Source organism: Mesoplodon bidens (assembly GCF_964165515.1).
Source record: "Mesoplodon bidens genome assembly, chromosome: Y".
NCBI lineage: Eukaryota > Metazoa > Chordata > Mammalia > Artiodactyla > Ziphiidae > Mesoplodon > Mesoplodon bidens.
In genome coordinates, this window is record NC_138180.1 from 41,755,221 (window position 1) to 41,775,204 (window position 19,984).

The following is a 19,984-nucleotide window of genomic DNA, read 5'->3' on the forward strand; positions in this document are numbered from 1 at the left end:
TCTGCTGATGGGATTGAACAGTCCTGTCACTCGGGGAGCACGTGCTCTGTCCCCACAGTTAGCCCCTGCTCCCTGTTGACAGAGGCGGGCTGAGCCCCACTCTGGGTAGGGGCTTCGTAAGCTTCCTGCCTGGCCTTTGGCAAGAAAGCTCATTGTTTCTTTAAGTTTACTTTCCTGCGATCTTGTTAAAATGCTTCATTTAGCAGACACTTGTAGTGACAATGTAGAGAATCTAAAACCTGTAAGCTTAGAGAAGAGGCATGCTGGAAAGAGCTGGGGTCAGGAACTTCTCCCACTCCGCTCACACAACACGTGAAGTAAGTGCTCCCCACCGTACGTACTTTGCTGCCCCACCCAAACGATGTTATTTCCAGTTAAGTTTGGTGCCTGTTCTCACACGTTGTGTTCACTTTTGGTCCACCTTCCACCTGGTCTGGCAACGTGAGAATTAGTGCATCATCTCTGGTAATGAGCAAGCCTGTGTCCTGACAGCCTCTCCCAGCAGGAAACAGTCATACCTGACATTGCATTGGAATCGATTGGTGGTTCCTGTTGATGTATGTATTTGCATGAAGCATTTCATATGTACAGTGTGGCCTTTCCTGATGTGGCTGTCAGTGCAGTGTTGTTGATTGGTGGTTAACCTTACTGCAGGTGAAAAATGCAGCTGTTAGTTTCGTCCTTGCCCTGGCGTTAAAGAAAGTGGCCTTCTTTCAGTCTTAGTTCTTTGAACATGCATATATTGTACTTAAAAATTTGTTTTGCTTCTTTGTATATAATTTGCTTTGGATTTACTATGCATAGTTTATTGAGTTTTTGTTTTCATGTATTATCAGGAGGAAATTTGATAAGTACATGTGATTAACCTCCTGTAAATGAGTTATACAACAAAATTGTACTAAACTATTTTCTAAAGTTAGTTGTACAGATTGATAATTTTTTGGCTGTAGTTTTGATTTGTTCTATGCTCTGAATTCCTAGCTGGGATTTGGCAAGCAATAGCCCTGTTGTCTTTGTTAAAACCTGAACATTAAGGGAAAATGGCAGAATTAAAAGTGGAAACAAGAAAACTGACGTGGTTTAGGAGTTATGTGTTTTTGAATGAAGGTTCAAGGTACTTCCCAGATACTCCATTTAGTCTGCCATTAGATTTATTTTATGCCACAATTATCTGGTGGGGATTTGTTTTATTCAGATTTCTCATCCAGTCCACAACCCCAGCTCTCCTTGCTTCTCAGCTGTTCTTGGAATCTTACCCGTAAGGTTGCAGGGTGCACTGTGGCTAGTTGTGGTGTCAGTTACACGTTGACGTTTGGTCCAGAAACGCACGCTCACCTCCAGGCTAAGATTGGGGAGCGGGTGAGAGAGGAGGGATGGATGAACAGTGACCCACGAAAGGAGCTCCCGGGGCACCAATGGGGGTGCAGGGAATAGATGGCCAAGTTGGGGTCACCACTGCTGGTTACAAAAGTACAACTCGTTTTATAAAAGCAGTGGCTTCAGGAGGTGCAGTCAGATGTGCTGTGCTCCGCCAGGACATGGGCACCATCAGCTTCGCTGTGCCTCCCACTCATTCCGGATGGAGGCACCAACCACCCACGAGCGTAAAGTGACATACGTGTTCTGGGGCGAGATCAGCTTGCCAAGTGACCTGATGGGAGGTGAGCGCTCTGCGATGGCCATTTTATTTGTGGAATTTGTTACTGCAGCAGCTGGAGCAGTGATTTTTAAAGTCCCTCCTGACCAACACGCGCTGTCACCACCATCTCCTGGGGTTCACCATTTATTTTTTGAGGAATAAATAATTCAGGGAGGAAACTAAAATTTAGCTTCAGCTTAAATAGAATTCCCAATGTTCTGCAACACCGTGAAGGCTGGTTCTGTACACAGGGGGTCCCTCCATAACTCTGAAAGGACCTGAGTTATCGTCACCCTGTCCTGCTGTACAGAAGGCATTTGTCAAGTCAAATGGCATAAATGGTGTCTGCAGTTGGAAGGTGCTCGGAACCACAGGAGCTGCCTTTGTGCTCTCTTCGTTAGAGCTTGGGCCCAGCCGTGCTGGTGGACACTGTTGCCTTTGGTCTAAGGAGTCTTGCTGCAAATCAAATTGTTAGTAGTTTTCAGCCTGGGAGGTGCACTTTGGAGTCACCTGGGGGAACTTCAGAAAAATTCCCACTCCCGGGCCCTACTGTAGAATTCCTGATTTCATGGGTCTGGGGGCAAGTACTTGTCGCCTTTTCCTTTTTTAAACTTAAGCTTAAACTCACTCCCAGGTGTTTCTGTCGAGTGACCAGCCTTGCGGCCTGGCTCCTAAGGGTTCAGGAGGGAGGGGGAGCAGCCTTGGGGCCCATCGGGGTCACGTCTGCCTTCCTCAGTAATGGTCCCCCCACGGGCCCTGAGTGGGGCGAGGCCCACCACCAAAAACCATCTGGCCATCTCTGCTTTTGTTCAGAAGGAGATTCCCAAGGGCTGCAGAGTGGGGCTGGGGAAGGAGGTCTGGGAATATATCCAGAGAAAACCATAATTTGAAAAGATACGTGCACCCTGATGTTTATTGCAGCACTATTTACGATAGCCAAGCAACCTAAATGTCCATCCCCAGAGGAATGGATAAAGAAGATGTGGTACATATATACAATGGGATATTACTCGGCCATAAAAAAGAACAAAATAATGCCATTTGCAGCAACATGCGTGGACCTAGAGATGGTCATACTGAGTGAAGTAAGTCAGAGACAAATATCATATGATGTCACTTATATGTGGAATCTAAAAAAATGGTACCAATGAACTTATTTACAAAACAGAAATAGAGTCATAGATGTAGAAAACAAACATGGTTACTGGTGGGAAGGGGAGGGGGAGGGATAAATTGGGAGATTGGGATTGACATGTACACACTACTATGTATAAAATAGGTAACTAGTAAGGACCTACTGTATAGCACAGGGAACGCTTCTTGTTAGTCTGTAACGGCCTCTATGGGAAAAGAACCTAAAACAGAATGGATATATGTGTATGTATAACTGATTTGTTTTGCTGTACAGCAAAAACTAACACAACATTTAAAATCAACTATACTCCCATAAAAATTATTAAAAAAAAAACACAAAACAAAAACCACACTGCCACCATTCAGGTCACAGGGACATCTTATTTGGGTTCCTCTGGTCAGAGGGATGGGTTTTCTATGAGGATTTTCCCACAGTCCCCGCTCACACGGGCCTCTTTTCCTGGTCCTCCAGAAAACTACAAAACATTGCTGCTGCTTCCTTTACCAAATACCCACCCTGGTCATTGCAAGTATCTGAAATAGTTAATTCTGATCTTTTTTTTTATCGTCTACTGCCATAAAAAGGCATAAGGGCATCACTGTTTTTTTTAAGTGCATTTATAAATTAAATCTTTTATTTTTTTAAATTAAACTTTTTTAAAGAAAAAATTGGAAAATTTTATTTGAGCCAAATTTGAGGATTCTAACCCAGGAAGAGCATCTCAGAAAGCTCTGAGAACTGTTCCCTAATTTTCTTTTTAAGCCCTTTAATTGCCACCTCTTCTAGTATTTAACCTGATCTAGTGAATCTAATAAACTCATAAACACGGTGAATCTCTACTTCTTTTAAAAATACCATTTACATACGTACACTAATATGTATAAAATGGATAACTAATAAGAACCTGCTGTATAAAAAAGTAAAATAAAATTCACAATATAAAAAAAGAAACCAGAAAACCTGAGGTTTCTTTTCCTCACATCAAAAAATAATAATAATAAAACAAATAAATATCATTTAATACAATGTTCTTAAATTTTCCATTTAATCCTAAACTGAGTTATTTAGTAGGTTTCTAATTGAAATAACAAAACTAATCTGAGATGAATATGCCAAATTCTCTTCAATGTTAAAAACGAGCCATCAAACACACTTTAACACATACAATTTGATCTAAAAACATCACTATCGTTTTAATTTACTACATCATCTCAGATTTAATTTTCAGTCTTTACAAAGTTAGAAAGCAGCCACTAAGGGAAGTTTTTATCTTCCTGCGTGAATTAAGGTTGGCATCCAAAGCAAGTTAAAAAACAAATATGTGACCTGGGAATGGTGTATGTCCACAGTGATTCTCAGACCACTGATTGGCACAGACCTGGCTCTTAAAACTTTTGTGAAATAAATCATACACATCAGAGTGTATATAAGTGATGTAAAAGGAAAGACATAATAAAATAGACACTCGTGTACCCCCCACCCCATCGTAAGTAACGGCACTGCTGACATCTGGAAAGGTCACTCCGTGTTTCTTCCAGACACTCCGCCCCACCACCCCCTTCCACCTAGTTGTAACCCGAATTCTGAATTCTGTAGTTTGTATAAAGTTTCACTGCACACCCCCAAATTATATTTACTTAATTTTGAAGTTTATGTGTTATATACAATGGGTATTCTGGAGCTGACTTTTCTCCCCCTCATCCTTATATTTCTGAGATGACTAGCCGTTATCCACTCTTTTTGGGTGGAGGGTAGTATTCCATTTTAGGAACACACCCCAGTTATCCCGTTCTACTCTGATGGACTTTGGGGTTGTTACTGCTTTTCCTGTCACATTCCTCTGGTACCCACGTAGAAGAGTTTTCCCAGGCAGTGCTCAGACCTTTGTCACATAGGGACACAGGACAGGAAGGCACTCCAGAGCACCCAGACGTGGATGTTTCTGGGCTTGAGGCTGTGACATCAGAGCTCCAGACAGCAGCACGGTCAGATGCTCCCTTCCCCAGGAAGCAAGCCAGGAGGACTGCATGCCAGATGGGGACTGATTGGAGCCCCGCCCTTTGCATCATAATCCCCTTATCCCACCAGTAAACCCCTTGGTCACAGGAGCCAGACTTTGTGGGTTCCATTCTTAGTAACATAAGTGCCTTGATTGGAGTACTCCTTACCTAGCAATCTAAGGTAGTTAGGGGTCTAGAGACACATCCTGTGGTCCTAGCGATGTTGGAGTTACACCCACCTCTCTGGGGCAGAGTTTCAGCGCCAGATGTAAATAGATCCCGGTAGCTGGGAACTGTCCACAATGTTATGGCTAGGTGGGGGTTATAGTTTTTTTTTTCTGTATACGTGTATATATGTGTGTGTGTGTGCGTATATTTGAACAGAGTAAAGAGGCAATGGAACAGGAAGCATAGGAATTCTATGGAATGGGAGAAAAGATTTGCCAACTACATGACAGCTAAGGGACTAATGTCCAAACATAAAAGGACACAATTAAAACAAAAGCTGAATAATCTAATTAAAAAGTGGGCTGAACACTTTAGCAGATATATTCCTCTCATAGGAGACCTATGAATGACCAACAGACACATGAAAATTTGCTCAAGTTCTGTACTAGTAAGAGAAATGCAACATAAAACCACAAAACGATATCGACTCACACATTTTATAGTGGTCATTATGAAAAAGACAAGACATAAAAGTGTAGTCAAGCATGTAGAAAAAAAGAGAACACTTACAGACTGTTGGTGGGAATGTAACTTAGTACAACCACTATGGAAAATAATTCGGATGTTCCTCAAAATAGTAAAAACAGTACCACCATATAACCTAGCAATTCCATTTCTGAATATACATATTTGAAGGAAATGAAATTAATTACTTTACTGAGATATTTGCACTCCCTTGTTCACTGTACTAATATTTACCTAAAATATGCAAGGCATAGTCATTAACTATGTCATTGTTTATCAATGGTTAAATGAATCCTTTTAATGTGCTGTTGCATTCTCTTTGCTAGTATTTGGTGGAGGATTTTTGCATCTATGTTCATCAGTGACATTGGCCTGTAGTTTTCTTTCTTTGTGACATCCTTGTCTGGTTTTGGTATCACGGTGATGTTGGCCTCCTAAAATGTGTTTGGGAGTGTTCCTCCCTCTGCTATATTTTGGAAGACTTTGAAAAGAATAGGTGTTAGCTCTTCACTAGTTGTTTGATAGAGTTCGCCTGTGAAGCCGTCTCGTCTTGGGCTTTGTTTGTTGGAAGATGTTTAATCACAGTTTCGATTTCAGTGCTTGTGATTGGTCTGTTCATATTTTCTATTTCTTCCTGATTCAGTCTTGGCAGGTTGTGCATTTCTAAGAAGTTTTCCATTTCTTCCAGATTGTCCAATTTATTGGCATAGAGTTGCTTGTAGCAATCTCTCATGATCTTTTGTATTTCTGCAGTGTCAGTTGTTACTTCTCCTTTGTCATTTCTAATTCTATTGATTTGAGTCTTCTCCCTTTTTTTCTTGATGAATCTGGCTAATGGTTTATCAATTTTGTTTATCTTCCCAAAGAACCAGCTTTTGGTTTTCTTGATATTTGCTGTTGTTTCCTTCATTTCTTTTTCATTTATTACTCATCTGATGTTTTTGATTTCTTTCCTTCTGCGAACCTTGGGGGTTTTTTGTTCTTCTCTCTCTTATTGCTTTAGGTGCAAGGTTAGGTTGTTTATTTGAGATGTTTCCTGTTCCTTAAGGTAGGATTGTATTGCTATAAACTTCCCTCTTAGAACTGCTTTTGCTACATCCCATAGGTTTTTGGTCATCATGTCTCCATTGTCATGTGTTGCTAGGTATTTTTTGATTTCCTCTTTGATTTCTTCAGTGATCACTTCGTTATTAAGTAGTGTATTGTTTAGCCTCCATGCGTTTGTATTTTTTTACAGATCTTTTCCTGAAATTGCTATCTAGTCTCATAGCATTGTGGTCGGAAAAGATACTTGATAGAGTTTCAATTTTCTTAAATTTACCAAGGCTTGATTTGTGACCCAAGATATGATCTATCTTGGAGAACGTTCCATGTGCATTTGAGAAAAATGTGTATTCTGTTGTTTTTGGATGGAATGCCCTATAAATATCAATTAGGTCCACCTTTTTTAATGTATCACATAAAGCTTGTGTTTCCTTATTTATTTTCATTTTGGATGATCTGTCCATTGGTGAAAGTGGGGTGTTAAAGTCCCCTACTATGAATATGTTACTGTCGATTTCCCCTTTTATGGCTGTTAGTATTTGTTTTATGTACTGAGGTGCCCCTATGTTGGGTGCATAAATATTTACAATTGTCATATCTTCCTCTTGGATCGATCCCTTGATCATTATGTAGTGTCCTTCTTTGTCTCTTGTAATAGTCTTTATTTTAAATTCTATTTTCTTCTGATAAGAGAATTGCTACCCCAGCTTTCTTTTGAATTCCATTTGCATGGAATATCATTTTCCATCCCCTCACTTTCATTCTGTATGTGTCCCTCGGTCTGAAGTGGGTCTCTTGTACACAGCATATATATGGGTCTTGGATTTGTATCCATTCAGCTTGTCTGTGTCTTTTGGTCGGAGCATTTAACCCATTTACCTTTAAAGTAATTATCAGTATGTATGTTCCCCTTCCCACTTCTTAATTATTTTGTATTTGTTTTTGTAGATCTTTTTCTTCTCTTGTGTTTCTTGCCTAGAAAAGTTCCTTTAGCATTTGCTGTAAAGTTAGTTTGGTGGTGCTGAAGTCTCTCAGCTTTTGCTTGTCGTTAAAGTTTTTAATTTCCCCATCATATGTGAATGAGATCCTTGTTAGGTAGTGTAATCTGGGTTGTAGATTTTTCTCCTTCATCACTTTAAATATGTCCTGCCACTCCCTTCTGGCTTGCAGGGTTTCTGCTGAAAGATCCACTGTTAACCTTATGGGGAATCTCTTTTGTGTTGTTTGTTTGTTTGTTTGTTTTCCCCTGCTGCTTTTAATATGTTTTCTTTGTATTTAATTTTTGATAGTTTGTTTAATATGTGTCTTGGCGTGTTTCTCCTTGGATTTATCCTGCATGGGACTCTGTGCTTCCTGGATTTGATTAAATTTTTCCTTTCCCATATTACGGATATTTTGAACTATAATCTCTTCAAATATTTTCTCAGTCCCTTTCGTTTTCTCTTCTTCTTCTGGGACACATATGATTCGAATGTGGTGCATTTAATATTGTCCAAGAGGTCTGTGAGACTGTCTGCAGTTCTTTTCATTCTTTTCTCCTTATTCTGCTCTGCAGTTTTATTTCCATTATTTTACTTCCAGGTCACTTATCCATTTTTTCTGCCTCAGTTATTCTGCTACTGATCCATTCTACAGTATTTTTAGTTTCATTTATTGTGCTGTTCATCATTACTTGTTTCTTCTTTACTTGTTCTAGGTCTTGTGAAATGTTTCTTGCATTTTCTCTATTCTATTTCACAGATTTTGGATCATCTTCACTATCATTATTCTGAATTCTTTTTCAGGTAGACTGCCTATTTGCTCTTCATTTACTAGGTCTGGTGGGTTTTTACCTTGCTCCGTCATCTGCTGTGTGTTTTTCTGTCTTCTCATTTTGCTCATCTTTCTGTGTTTGGGGTCTCCTTTTTGCAGGCTGCAGGTCCGTAGTTCCCATTGTTTTTGGTGTCTGTCTCCAGTGGCTAAAGTTCATTCAATGGGTTTTGTAGGCTTCCTGGTGGAGGGGACTCTGGTGCCTGTGTTCTGGTGGATGCAGTTGGATCTTGTCTTTCTGGTGAAAATTTCCAGGTCTAGTGTTGTGTTCTAGGGTGTCTGTGGCCTTATTATGATTTCAGGCAGCCTCTCTGCTAATGGGTGGTGTTGTGTTCCTGTCTTGCTAGTTGTTTGGCATATGGTGTCCAGCACCATAGCTTGTTGGTTGTTGAGTGAAGCTGGGTCTTGACATTGAGACGGAGATCTCTGGGAGATTTTCACCATTTGATATTATGTGCAGCTGGGAGGTCTCTTGTGGGCCAGTGTCCTGAATTTGGCTTCCCCACCTCAGAGGCACAGCACTGACTCCTGGCTGGAGCACCAAGAGCCTTTCATCCACATGGCTCAGAATAAAAGGGAGAAAAAGTAGAAAGAAGGAAAGAAAGAAGGAAGGAAGGAAAGAAAGCAAGAAAAAAGAAAAGATAGATAAAATTTAAAAAGTTATTAAAACAAAAATAAAAAATAATTATTAAGGAAAGAAATATTTTATAAGTAAAAAAAAATTGACAGAACCATAGGACAAATTGTGAAAGCAAAGCTATACAAACAAAATCTCACACAGAAGCATACACATACACACTCACAAAAAGAGGAAAAGAGGAATAAATAATATATCTTGCTCACAAAGTCCACCCGTCAATATGGGATGAACCATTGTCTATTCAGGTATTCCACTGATGCAGGGTACATGAAGTTGATTGTGGAGAATTAGTCTGCTGCTCCTGAGGCTGCTGGGAGAGATCTCCCTTTATCTTTTTTGTTTTTGTTGTCTGTGTTTTGTTGTTTGTTTTAGTTTTTGACCCTGGTGTGAAATATCTTTTAAAAATATATTTTTTAATTAAGTGTACTTTCATTTATTTATTTATTTTTAACTGTACTTGGTTTTCATTTCTGTGTGAGGGCTTTATCTAGTTTTGGCAAGCAGTGGCCACTCTTCATTACAGTGTGCAGGCCTCTCACTGTCGTGGCCTCTCTTGTTGTGGAGCTTAGGCTCCAGACGTGCAGGGTCAGTAGTTGTGGCTTACGGGCCTAGTTGCTCCACGTGGCATGTGGGATCTTCCCAGACCAGGGCTCGAACCCGTGTTACCTGCATTAGCAGGCGGATTCTCAATGATTGTGCCACCAGAGAAGCCCCCCTTTCTCTTCTTTGCTCGCACAGCTCCTGTGTTTCCGCTATGAATTTGGCCCTGCCTCTGCATGTAGCTTGCCTGAGGGTGTCTGTTCTTCGCTCAGACAGGACAGGGTTAAAGGAGCCACTGATTCAGTGGCTCTGCCTCTCTCAGGCCGTGGGGATGGAGGCATATGGATGCAGGTCTGGCCTGTGGTGTCCAAATCTGGCGTGACTTTGCAGCAGCCTGAGGTGCACAATTAATTCTCCTGGGGAAGTTGTCCCTGGATCTCGGGACCCTGACACTGGCGGGCTGCTCTGCTTCCTGTTCACGGAGGCATGAGGAGGGACCTGTGCTTCTACACAGGATTCTAGGTGGTGGCAGCAGCAGCCTTAGCATCTCATGCCCATCTCTGGGGTCACGCTGATAGCCACAACTCTCACCCTTCTCTGGAGCTCCTTTAAGTAGCGCTCTCCTCGCGCACCAGGAATCAAAGAGGGAAGAAAATGTCTCTTGCCTCTCTGGAAGCTCCAGACTTCTTCCCGGACTCCCTCCCGGCTAGCCGTGCTGCACTAACCCATTCAAGCTGTGTTCACATCGCCAACTCCAGTCCTCTCCTTGCGCTCTGACCCAAGCCCGAGTCAAAGCTCCCAGCTCCTGCATGCCCCGGCCATTGAGCAGACCAGCCTCTTGGGCTGGTGAGTGCCAGTCATCACCGATACTCTGTGTGGGAACCTCTCTGCTTTGCCCTCCGCACCCGTTGCTGTGCTCTCCTATGTGGTTGCAAAGCTACACCCCTCAACCACCAGCAGTCTCCGCCCACAAAGGGGCTCCTAGTGTATGGAAGCCTTTCCTCCTTCACAGCTCCCTCCCACTGGTGCAGGTCCCATCCCTATTCTTTTGTCTCTGTTTTTTCTTTTTTTCTTTTGCCCTACACAGGTACGTGGGGAGTTTCTGCCCTTTTGAGAGGCCTGAGGCCTTCTGCCAGCGTTCATTAGGTATTCTGTAGGAGTTGCTCCACGTGTAGATGTATTTCTGATGTATCTGTGGGGAGGAAGGTGATCTCCGTGACTTACTCTTCTGCCATCTTCCTGAACTCCCCCTCTATTTCTTTTTAAACAGAGAGGACAAAGGAAAAAATATCAAACCAATGGTTTACCAGAAGAGGTGGATTTAATCTTTTCTCATAAGCTTGGATGTGAGGCAAATTCCATGCTGGTGGGAGGGGCTGAGCCTTTCATACTATCACCTGAACCTACAGAGCTAAAGAAAGGCTGGTCTTTCCCACAGACAACAGGGTACAGGCCTTTGACAAAAGAATGATATGACACACTTGGATTAATAACTCTTTATTAAGAATTCCAACTCCAAACAGTAGAAAGCAGCAGCAACAACAAAAAGTCCTCAGAAGAACTTAAGGCTCAGCATTTGCGACAACTATAAAAGAAATGGAAATAGATTGATTTGACTGAGAATGAGGTAGATGGGTGTAGAGGGAATAGCGAATGGTGTATCGTACATAGGGGACATCCAAATCATTGCCGCTCTAGTTGCAGCACAGCTCAAGAAACAGTGCTTGAATGTGGTGTCCCAGCTTTTGCTTTGATACTCGTTTCACTATTGCTGACATCCTGGGGTGAGGAGAAAGAGAGTCTGTGAAGTAAACAGAGAGGAAAGACTTACAGAGACAAAGTTAAGAGAACAGTGAAGATGAGTTGCATAGCTAGCTGATGTTTCCCACCCCAGGCAGGACCTGTTTCTGTTTGCACACTGACCCAACTCAAGCCTGAGTTGATCTTTGATCTTACTTGCTGTCTTGATAAAGGAGTAGAACATAGATACACCCTGGAACAGCATGATGATCTCTAACTTGTACTCTGTCTGAAGAGGGTGGAAACAAGGAGGGGCAACAGGGTCACTGGGATGGACAGTACCAGTAACCTGGGCAACCACCACCACAGGTGCAGTGAGTGAAAGGGTCTTACCTTAAAATAGTCAAGGAACTGCTTGAGGGGCATCTCTTCACCATTAGGCTGCAGCCACTGTACCTCAAAGCAATCCCACAGTGACCACTGCTGGTTGTAGTATTATGGGACAAAGCACAGAGTAAAGCACAAAGAGTAAAATGGGAGCAAGCCCTAATCATACGCTCCTCTTCATTTCACAAACATGCCAGTTCCATTCCTACTTTGCACAGGTTCAAACAATGAACAAAGGATACACAAAATTAAAAAAGCCTCTCACCAGGTATGATGAAAACTAGAGCCTGTTCTACCGAAATAAGATACACACAACTTCTACGCATGCACACACACACACATAGCATCAATCACTGATGGGCAACACCAAAGGTTTCTATAAAAGCAAGCCCTTACCTGGTGATGGTGTGGGGCAAGAGGCTCAGAGAAACGGAAAAAAAAGGAAGGGCCAAGTTGATGAAGCTGTTCTTATAGGACTCAAGCTGTTGGTGTCCCTGAACTACCTTGTACAGCTCCAGACCTGCAAGGCCAACTATAGCTGCTATGGCTGGAATGATCTTCCCTGCAATCAGCTTGATCTGTAATACAGAAGGTGATGAGAAGACGTAGTTGTTAGAGACGTTCAAGGTCTACAGAAGACTTCAAATGTGGCAGAGTTAAACTTGGAAAAGGATGCAAGGTTAGGTATAGAGTATTGTAATCTTATGCCGGTCAGCAGGGGGAATGTTATAGCTCTCTGCCCGGAGACTCAATACAGCCACAATGAAATGCATATGAAAGTTGCTGTCATCATCCTGTTGTGAGTGGGGACAGAGGAAGAACAGGAGAGACAGAGTTAAGGAGAAAAAGTTTTCCTGGATACTGGGAACTGAGGTATATTCACCTCAATTACCTGCCAGACCAGCCAAATACTAGCCAAGACCACAAAAGATACTTGGGTCATCCAATGCAGGAGAAACGGGTCCGTGCACCAGTCGGGGAAGATCCCACATGCCAGGGAGCGGCTGGGCACAGGAGCCATGTTTGCTGAGCCTTCACATCCGGCGCCTGTGCTCAGTAATGGGAGAGCCCACAAGAGAGAGAAAGCCACATACCAAAAAAAAAAAAAAAAATTAACATAATTACAGTCAGGCCTGTAATCCCCAAAAATGCTTAGGGTGGCTCAGCCATTTCTCATACACGGTTGAGGTCCCCATCACAGCACCTTCTCAAAGTTGATGGGGTAGATCTTGAACCCAGGGAGGCTCTCTGGTTGTTCAGCATGGCTCGAGCTCCTGCAGGTGATTATCCACTGCGGAAAGGGAGGAAGTACACGTTAGTCCTTAGATACATGTTAAATCCCTGTTCACGGTCTGAGGTGCCAGCAGGAGTCCAGGGTGGGGCAGAGATGTTCAGGCAGATAAAGTATTTGAAAAGGAGAGACATCATGGGAAAGAGAAAAGAAGGGGGAAAGATAGGGCAGAAAACATGTCAGAAAAGAAAAAGGTAGACAGGTGTGTGGGACATGGAGATATGTAGAGACACTGAGGGCAACAGGTAAAGCCACTAAGAAAGGATATAGACAGCAGCATTAATCATGACAGATAAGAGGTGAAAGCACAGAAGTTGTTCACTGCTGAATGAGTGGACAGAAAAATGTGATCTATCCATCCAATGAAATATTAAGCCTTAAAATCCATTCCATTAAATAGTAAGCCTTCCAAACTGGAAGTCTACTATATTTAAAGATGGTAAATCCTTTGTGTTTCTTACCACAATTAAAAAAAAAAAAGGGAGTCAATGAGAACATACTTCAAGAGAAAGACATAGAGAGAGATGGGGAGACATGAAGGAAGATACGAGGGAAAACAAGAGACAGAGGGATAAGAGATACAGAAAGGAACATAGGGGGAAAGTGTACAGACAGCAAAGAAGAGAGTAATATGAAATGGGAGAGACGTGAAAAAAATCTGAAGAGGGAGACCAAGGAGGATAAATGTGAAGATTATGAGAACGTTCAGAGAATGGGAAAGTTCAAAACACCTGAAAGGGAGACACGTAGGGAGATAAAGAAAGAAAATATACAAAGAGGAGCATGAGAGAGTAGTTATTTCGGAAGGGAAATGCGGGGGATACATCAGGAGGGGAGAGATATACAGATGAAGAAATTGAAGGATATATATAAAGAAGATGAAATGTAGAGGAAGACTTACAGAGCATGAGACAGAATACGGTAGAGGGGGGGAAATTTGAGTTGGGGGGTAGTTAGAGATGGAGAGATGAGGAGGGCTATCTAGAGAGGGAGATGAGGAAAGATATATGGAGGTTAAAAATAGGTTAGGCCTTCCCTGGTGGCCCAGTGGTTGAAAATATGCCTGCCAGGGCAGGGGACACGGGTTCGAGCCCTGGTCTGGGAAGATCCCACATGCGACAGAGCAAGTAGGCCCGTGAGCCACAAGAAGTGAAAGCCCTCACACAGAAATGAAGACCCAACACAGCCTATATAAATAAATAAATCAGTAAATAAATAAATAACAATAGGGTAAACAGGCATACCAAAGAAGGGGGGAGGTGGATGAGGAGATCTATAATGAAATGAATCAAGGAAGAAATCAAGGCAGAGAGCCTACTGGTAAAGATCATATCCATTTGTCCCTGCATATGGACACAAAAAGAAACAGAGAAAGAACAAAACAAAGCAAACATACACACAGAAAAGAGCTGGACAACTGGTGCACCTGAGGGAGAAACAGTGGGAAGAACAAAGTAGTAGGGCATCAGAGAACTTGCCTCAACCAACCAACCTTATTTTAAATTGGAAGAAGCAAGGACCAAAGGACAGTGTGGATTAATCTCAGGCCTGAGATCTCAGAGCAGAGCCAGTGGCAAAACACAAGTACATGGGAGGCTTGCATAGGTAGGTGATAAGTAGGATGCTAGCTCTAGGCCAACTAGATAAACATCCTCACCAACACACGAAGTGGTCTGCAGCTCCTGGTCAGAAACATGGATCTTGACACCAGACTTCGGGGTGAACTCAAGGACCTGCACAGACTGAATGAGTATGATCACAGAAGCTCAGTCCTGAGAGCCCCTCAGCCCATAGGCCTGGGCAAACAGTTTGGCAGCAGCTATCACCTAGTCCAGATGCAGGGGCTAAAAGAAGGCAAGGTATGGAGGGGTAAGCATATCAGTACTCACCTAAGGAGCTGCAGCCTCCTTCCCATCCACGTACCCCCATTTGACCCCACTGTAGGAGACCTGAGGGAGGAGACTTCATTGCTGACATCAAAGATGAGCGTCTGTGCACAGACCAGAAAGGGGCTCCTGAGCTTGTAAGCTAGGAAAACAGAAAGATGTGGGAGAGTGGGACCTGAGAGGAGAGGTCTTTCTCATAATTGTGACTCCTCATTTTCAAGCCCGGAAGTCCCAAATTAGTATATCGCTGGGCACTCCCTTTGTGCCAGACACAGAGCTATTTATGAAACTTTTATGGATTGCCAGTCGTGTAGTAACATATTTAATTTATTAACTTAGTAAATATAAATCAACCTTCATAGAACTCTCATGAAATTAGGTCACCATTATTCCAACTTCCTACATGAGGCTACTAAGGCACAGAGGGAAAATACATGATTAGTCCCAATATCAAATGCAGTTGAGACTTGAAGCCACCTAGGTCCTGTGCTCTTAACACCAAAATTTCTCTTCTACAATCTCTATAGCCCTGACAGGGAAACTGGAATGACTCATGTCATATCTAAGGGAAATAGGTACCAAGTATGTTGCTTGAGAGAACAGGGCTGGGCAGGTAGAGGAGAGAGGTTGGGAGGAACAGGTCTTTGACTTCAAAAATCACTCACTTAATCATTTAATGCGATCTCTGGGACTTGGTGGTCTTGCCACAAATGGATGAACTGCAATGAACCATGTCAAAAGCGTGTAACAAACTGCTTCCAGTAAGCCTATTCTGACAAATGGAGCCCAGAAGAGTGTAATACCTGGTTCGGAGGAAAGCTGTGCAGCAGCTGTCTGATGTTGTTGGAGCACTGGTTGTGCCAGTGCTAGTAAGCCCACGTCACACAGTCAGCCCATGTATGTGGCCGCTGAAGCACCACTCTGAGCTGCACAGCCTGCAGCACCTCTAGGGTTTGGATGCCTGCCAGGTGCAGTGTTTGCTCCACAAACTTTGAATCCCTATCAAGAATTAGAGAGGACACAAACTCAGAGTTACACAGTGATCCCAGAGGGAGCTTAACAGCATGAAAAGTCAGTGCTGACTCCCAAATGTATAAGGCCCAAGGAATCATTAGATTATTTGAAAAGTAGACCAGGTCCTAAGTGTTACACTGGTTACAGAATGCTTTGACTGACAGGCAGCAGACACGGTGAGCGAGGATTTGGACAGAATTACTCACATTAGGTACTGGTTGACGTTTTCTGCTGGCTGCTTGAAGAGACCTTCAAACTCATCCACGGCAGACAGAGCAAATCAACACTACGTGGGTTACGGGAAACAAATAAGTTTCTGTAGGCCTTAGGACCACCATCAGGAAATACAGCAAATAGGAAGAGCATGGCTGTTATGGCAGAACAGAGGAAGAAAACCCTCCCAATCTGTCTCGTCAAACTTGTCAAGCCCTCACCACTTCAATGTAAAAACCTATGATCTTAATCTGGGAAGAGGTTTACACACAAGTGTACATTCATGCAGAATTTATTAAGATGTACACATTACCCTAGGTATGTCATGCATCAATTCAAGAAAAAGTTCACACCAAGAATAAAACATGAACGATCTCTATGCAGGTTCTGGGGACTGGGAAGAAAGTAAGATAGAGGTTTGACCCCTGTGAATTCGGAGGTCGATAAATAGTCACTGGTGAAGTGATCTGGAGCACCTTGATGCTCGAAATCCAGGTTCAAAGGCCAGCTGTGCCACAGTCTTGTGACAATCAGGCATATCTTTACTTGTGTTTCCTCATTTTAAAGACAAACACTGTAACAGTAAAACTACACCTCATGGAGTTAATAAGAAATAAGCAAACATGTACACATTTAAAGCTTAGTTTGAAAGTCACAAGGGCATATTAAGTATACATGATTTTCTGAATTCCTGTGAGAGTTACTACTGTCATTCCAATTTTACAGATAAGGAATCTGAAGCATGAAGTGGTTAAGTCCAAGGGCACATAGTATATTAGTTTTAAAATCCTTTTTATTGGCCTTTCTGCATACTGGGTAGAGAGAAACACAATAATAGAACCATAACCTAGGAGAGGATTTATATGTATAGAAATGAACACACACACACCCAAACACATCTCTTTCTCCGTCTCTCTGTATCTACACACACACACACACACACACACACACACACACACCAACATGGGATGCATGGAAAGGGAGAAAGACACATACTGAACTGACTCCAAAAGTATAAACTCATCCCTTCTGGAAGGAAAAGTGACAGACTGAACTGTTACTGCTCATTTTCTTCCTGTTCCCATACTTCCTAAACATAGCCTCAAAGACTGGGTTAAGAATCATTTTGATAAAAGGATGGTTATTTGTGCTTTGAAAGGGGACTGTAATTAGGGCCAAGTTCTGAGGACCAGTTAATGGGGTGCTTTTACTTTGTCAATGTACATGAGAGTTATGCTCTTTTGTATGTATGTGTACTATATAAACACAACTATGCTGACAAACTACTAAACATATTTTGGGAAACAATTAGAAAATTATTCCTAAATATGGACTTAATATTAGAGATATCTAAATAACTAGCAGAGATGATATTAAGTTAATTTTGTTCAACAACAAAATAGTATCCTGTACACAAAGAAACATATCCTCACCGTTTAGATATACACTTCTCACATAAAGTATTACACATGGTATAAATAATACTTCCCTGTATGTTTGCAAAATAAAAATTTCAAGTTAAAAAATAATTATGAAAAGCATTAGGCTCCTAGGTTTAAAGTGAGTGAAGGAGAGTTAAAGAGAGGGCAGATATTACATACACTGAGGCTTCATCATCGGAATAACAAGTTTGGCAACTGAGACACTGTCCCAGTACATATCTGTTCCACCTCTTTCTCCCTGCAAGGCTGATCACCTGCAAAGTGTGCTCGATGACATTCGGGAAGTTCTTCAGTGTGCACCTGGGATTGGACTTGTCAGGAGGGTCCTGGCTGGAGCTGTATGACTCTGTCAGGAAGGCGATAAACCCTTACACATTACCCTTGGTACCCAGTGTGCCTGACTCCAGAAGAGGCTTTCGGTACAACACACAGCAGCAGTCCATATACGTGCCTGTGAGAAAGTTGCAGCAGGTGAGGGTGGGGAAAATAACATCAGGATAGGACACGGTGACACACACTCCCAAAAACACACACATTACTCTCGCCTCGTCCTCACCCATCCCCAAAACTCACGGGCATCCACATTGTCCGAGGCATTGTCCACACCATCCAGGTTTTGGAGGAATTTATCAATCATACACATGCTCTGTGTGAGGGCCCACACAGTTCTGATGGCTCATCACACGGATGTGTGCGTTTATCTGGTTCACAGCTGCAGCATCTGTATCAGACTTCAATTTCTGGGTAGTGATGGAGAAACAGAACTGTCATTCACATAATCACCCAACAAAACTTTACAGAGCTGTTCTGAAAACTGATTTAAGTAATGATGCACAAGACCTAGGCTCTGAGGTCAGGAGGCTCTGTGGTCTATGACAAATGCCACACAGATTGGGCTGGGACAAATGAGGAATGGTGTGATTAAAAAAGGAAAACAGTGATACAATAGGAGACAATGGGTTGAGTATCTGTTCTTTTGTCTACCGAACATCCACTGTTTTTCGTTACTAGCACACCGAGTTGGAGTGCATTCACGCAAAGAAAACCAAGGTCCTCTGAACTTACAAAAACAAAAAGGATCCTCTGAAAGTCCAAGTCAGATCACATTCCTCTCCTCAAAGCCCTCTATTGATTCCCACTTTCACTAAGGGTGAAATGAGCTGGTCCCTATTCCTTTGACAACCTTCTCTCTTACCATGATCTATCTCTGTCTCTACTCCTTAAACATAGCAGCCATATTCCAAACTCAGGGTTTTGCTCACACTGTTAACTTCACCTGGCATACTCTTCCCTGAGATTTCTTCCTGTTCTCGTATACCATCTTTAATTCTCTGCGGTTATACCACCTTTCCAATGTGGATTTCCTTTACCACACTGCAAACCACCCTCTCATGGCACTTCCAGTTCTATATCTTGATTTTCATTCTTGCCCCTACACAGTATGTTTCAACTTGTTATGTTCTAACCACATACAGTGTTATTGTATTTATTATTTGCTCTAGCAGTTGTCCAAAATGAAGTTAAAACAAAGTTTGCGGTTTCTTTTTTATCTGATGCACAGCTATCAGGATTTCCTACATTTGATATTTAATCTGAGAACATTTTAAAATATTATTACTCCATTTAAAATTGGAGGGGCTTCCCTGGTGGCACAGTGGTTTAGAATCTCCCAGCTAATGCAGAGGAAATGTTTTTGAGCTCTGGTCTTGGAAGATCCCACATGCAACGGAGCAACTAGGCCAGAGCCACAACTACTGAGCCTGCACGTCTGGAATCTGTGCTCCACAAAAAGACAGGCTGCACTAGTGAGAGGCCTGCACACTGCGATGAAGCATGGTCCCCGCTTATCACAACTAGAGAAAGACCTCACATAGAAAGGAAGCCCCAACACAGCCAAAAATTAATTAATTAATTAATTAATAAATATGGAATAATTCCATTATATACTACAAACACTATGAAAGAAACTCCAATACAAAGCGTTAATGACAGGAGTCAATCTGTATTTACAGTTTTACAAATTTTACTTATATAATGTCTTAGAAGATAACTGAATTTTCGTTATTTACTGACTTTAATGTATTACATGTTTTGCTTGAAAGATGTCAGGGATATCCACCCTCACAGAAAAAAAATCAATAACATTTTCAGATGACTGTTGATATTTAAAATTATATATATATCAAAACTTGACAAGCGATATTTCTTTAAAGTTTAGTTGAAAGGTAAAATACTGATCCACATCAATACCCACTGTCTTTCTCTGTATTTTGAATGGCTCTTTAGTTAATGCACAGTTCTGTATCATCATGAATTGGTCTGGTCATTTGGAAAATACTGTGTTTTTGGGTTATGGACAGCCTCCTAGAACAGAGTGGAAAATTACCCTTTCACCTGATAAAATGAGGATAAAAAGGACATAATGTCTTAGTATTCTTAAAAGAGTTGTGATCTTTTGGACTTGAGGAAAGAGTGCTGCCAACCTCCACTGCATAAGAGAATCTCTCATTT

General features: G+C 42.1%; 1 pseudogene across 1 annotated transcript in view; it reads right to left on the reverse strand.

The window, feature by feature from the left end:
• Nucleotides 1–1,548: 1,548 nt before the first annotated feature.
• LOC308609671 (ubiquitin-like modifier-activating enzyme 1) overlaps nt 1,549–19,984 on the reverse strand; it is a 53,073-nt pseudogene continuing 34,637 nt past the window's right edge. Inside the window, exons 9-20 of the transcript in view lie at nt 18,047–18,213; nt 17,728–17,924; nt 16,025–16,089; nt 15,608–15,803; nt 14,858–14,946; nt 14,580–14,744; nt 12,832–12,918; nt 12,329–12,421; nt 12,024–12,205; nt 11,634–11,735; nt 11,457–11,529; nt 1,549–1,769 (exon numbers count right to left, since the gene is read on the reverse strand). The product of the transcript in view is annotated as a ubiquitin-like modifier-activating enzyme 1 (transcript). The remainder of the gene's footprint in view (nt 1,770–11,456; nt 11,530–11,633; nt 11,736–12,023; nt 12,206–12,328; nt 12,422–12,831; nt 12,919–14,579; nt 14,745–14,857; nt 14,947–15,607; nt 15,804–16,024; nt 16,090–17,727; nt 17,925–18,046; nt 18,214–19,984) is intronic.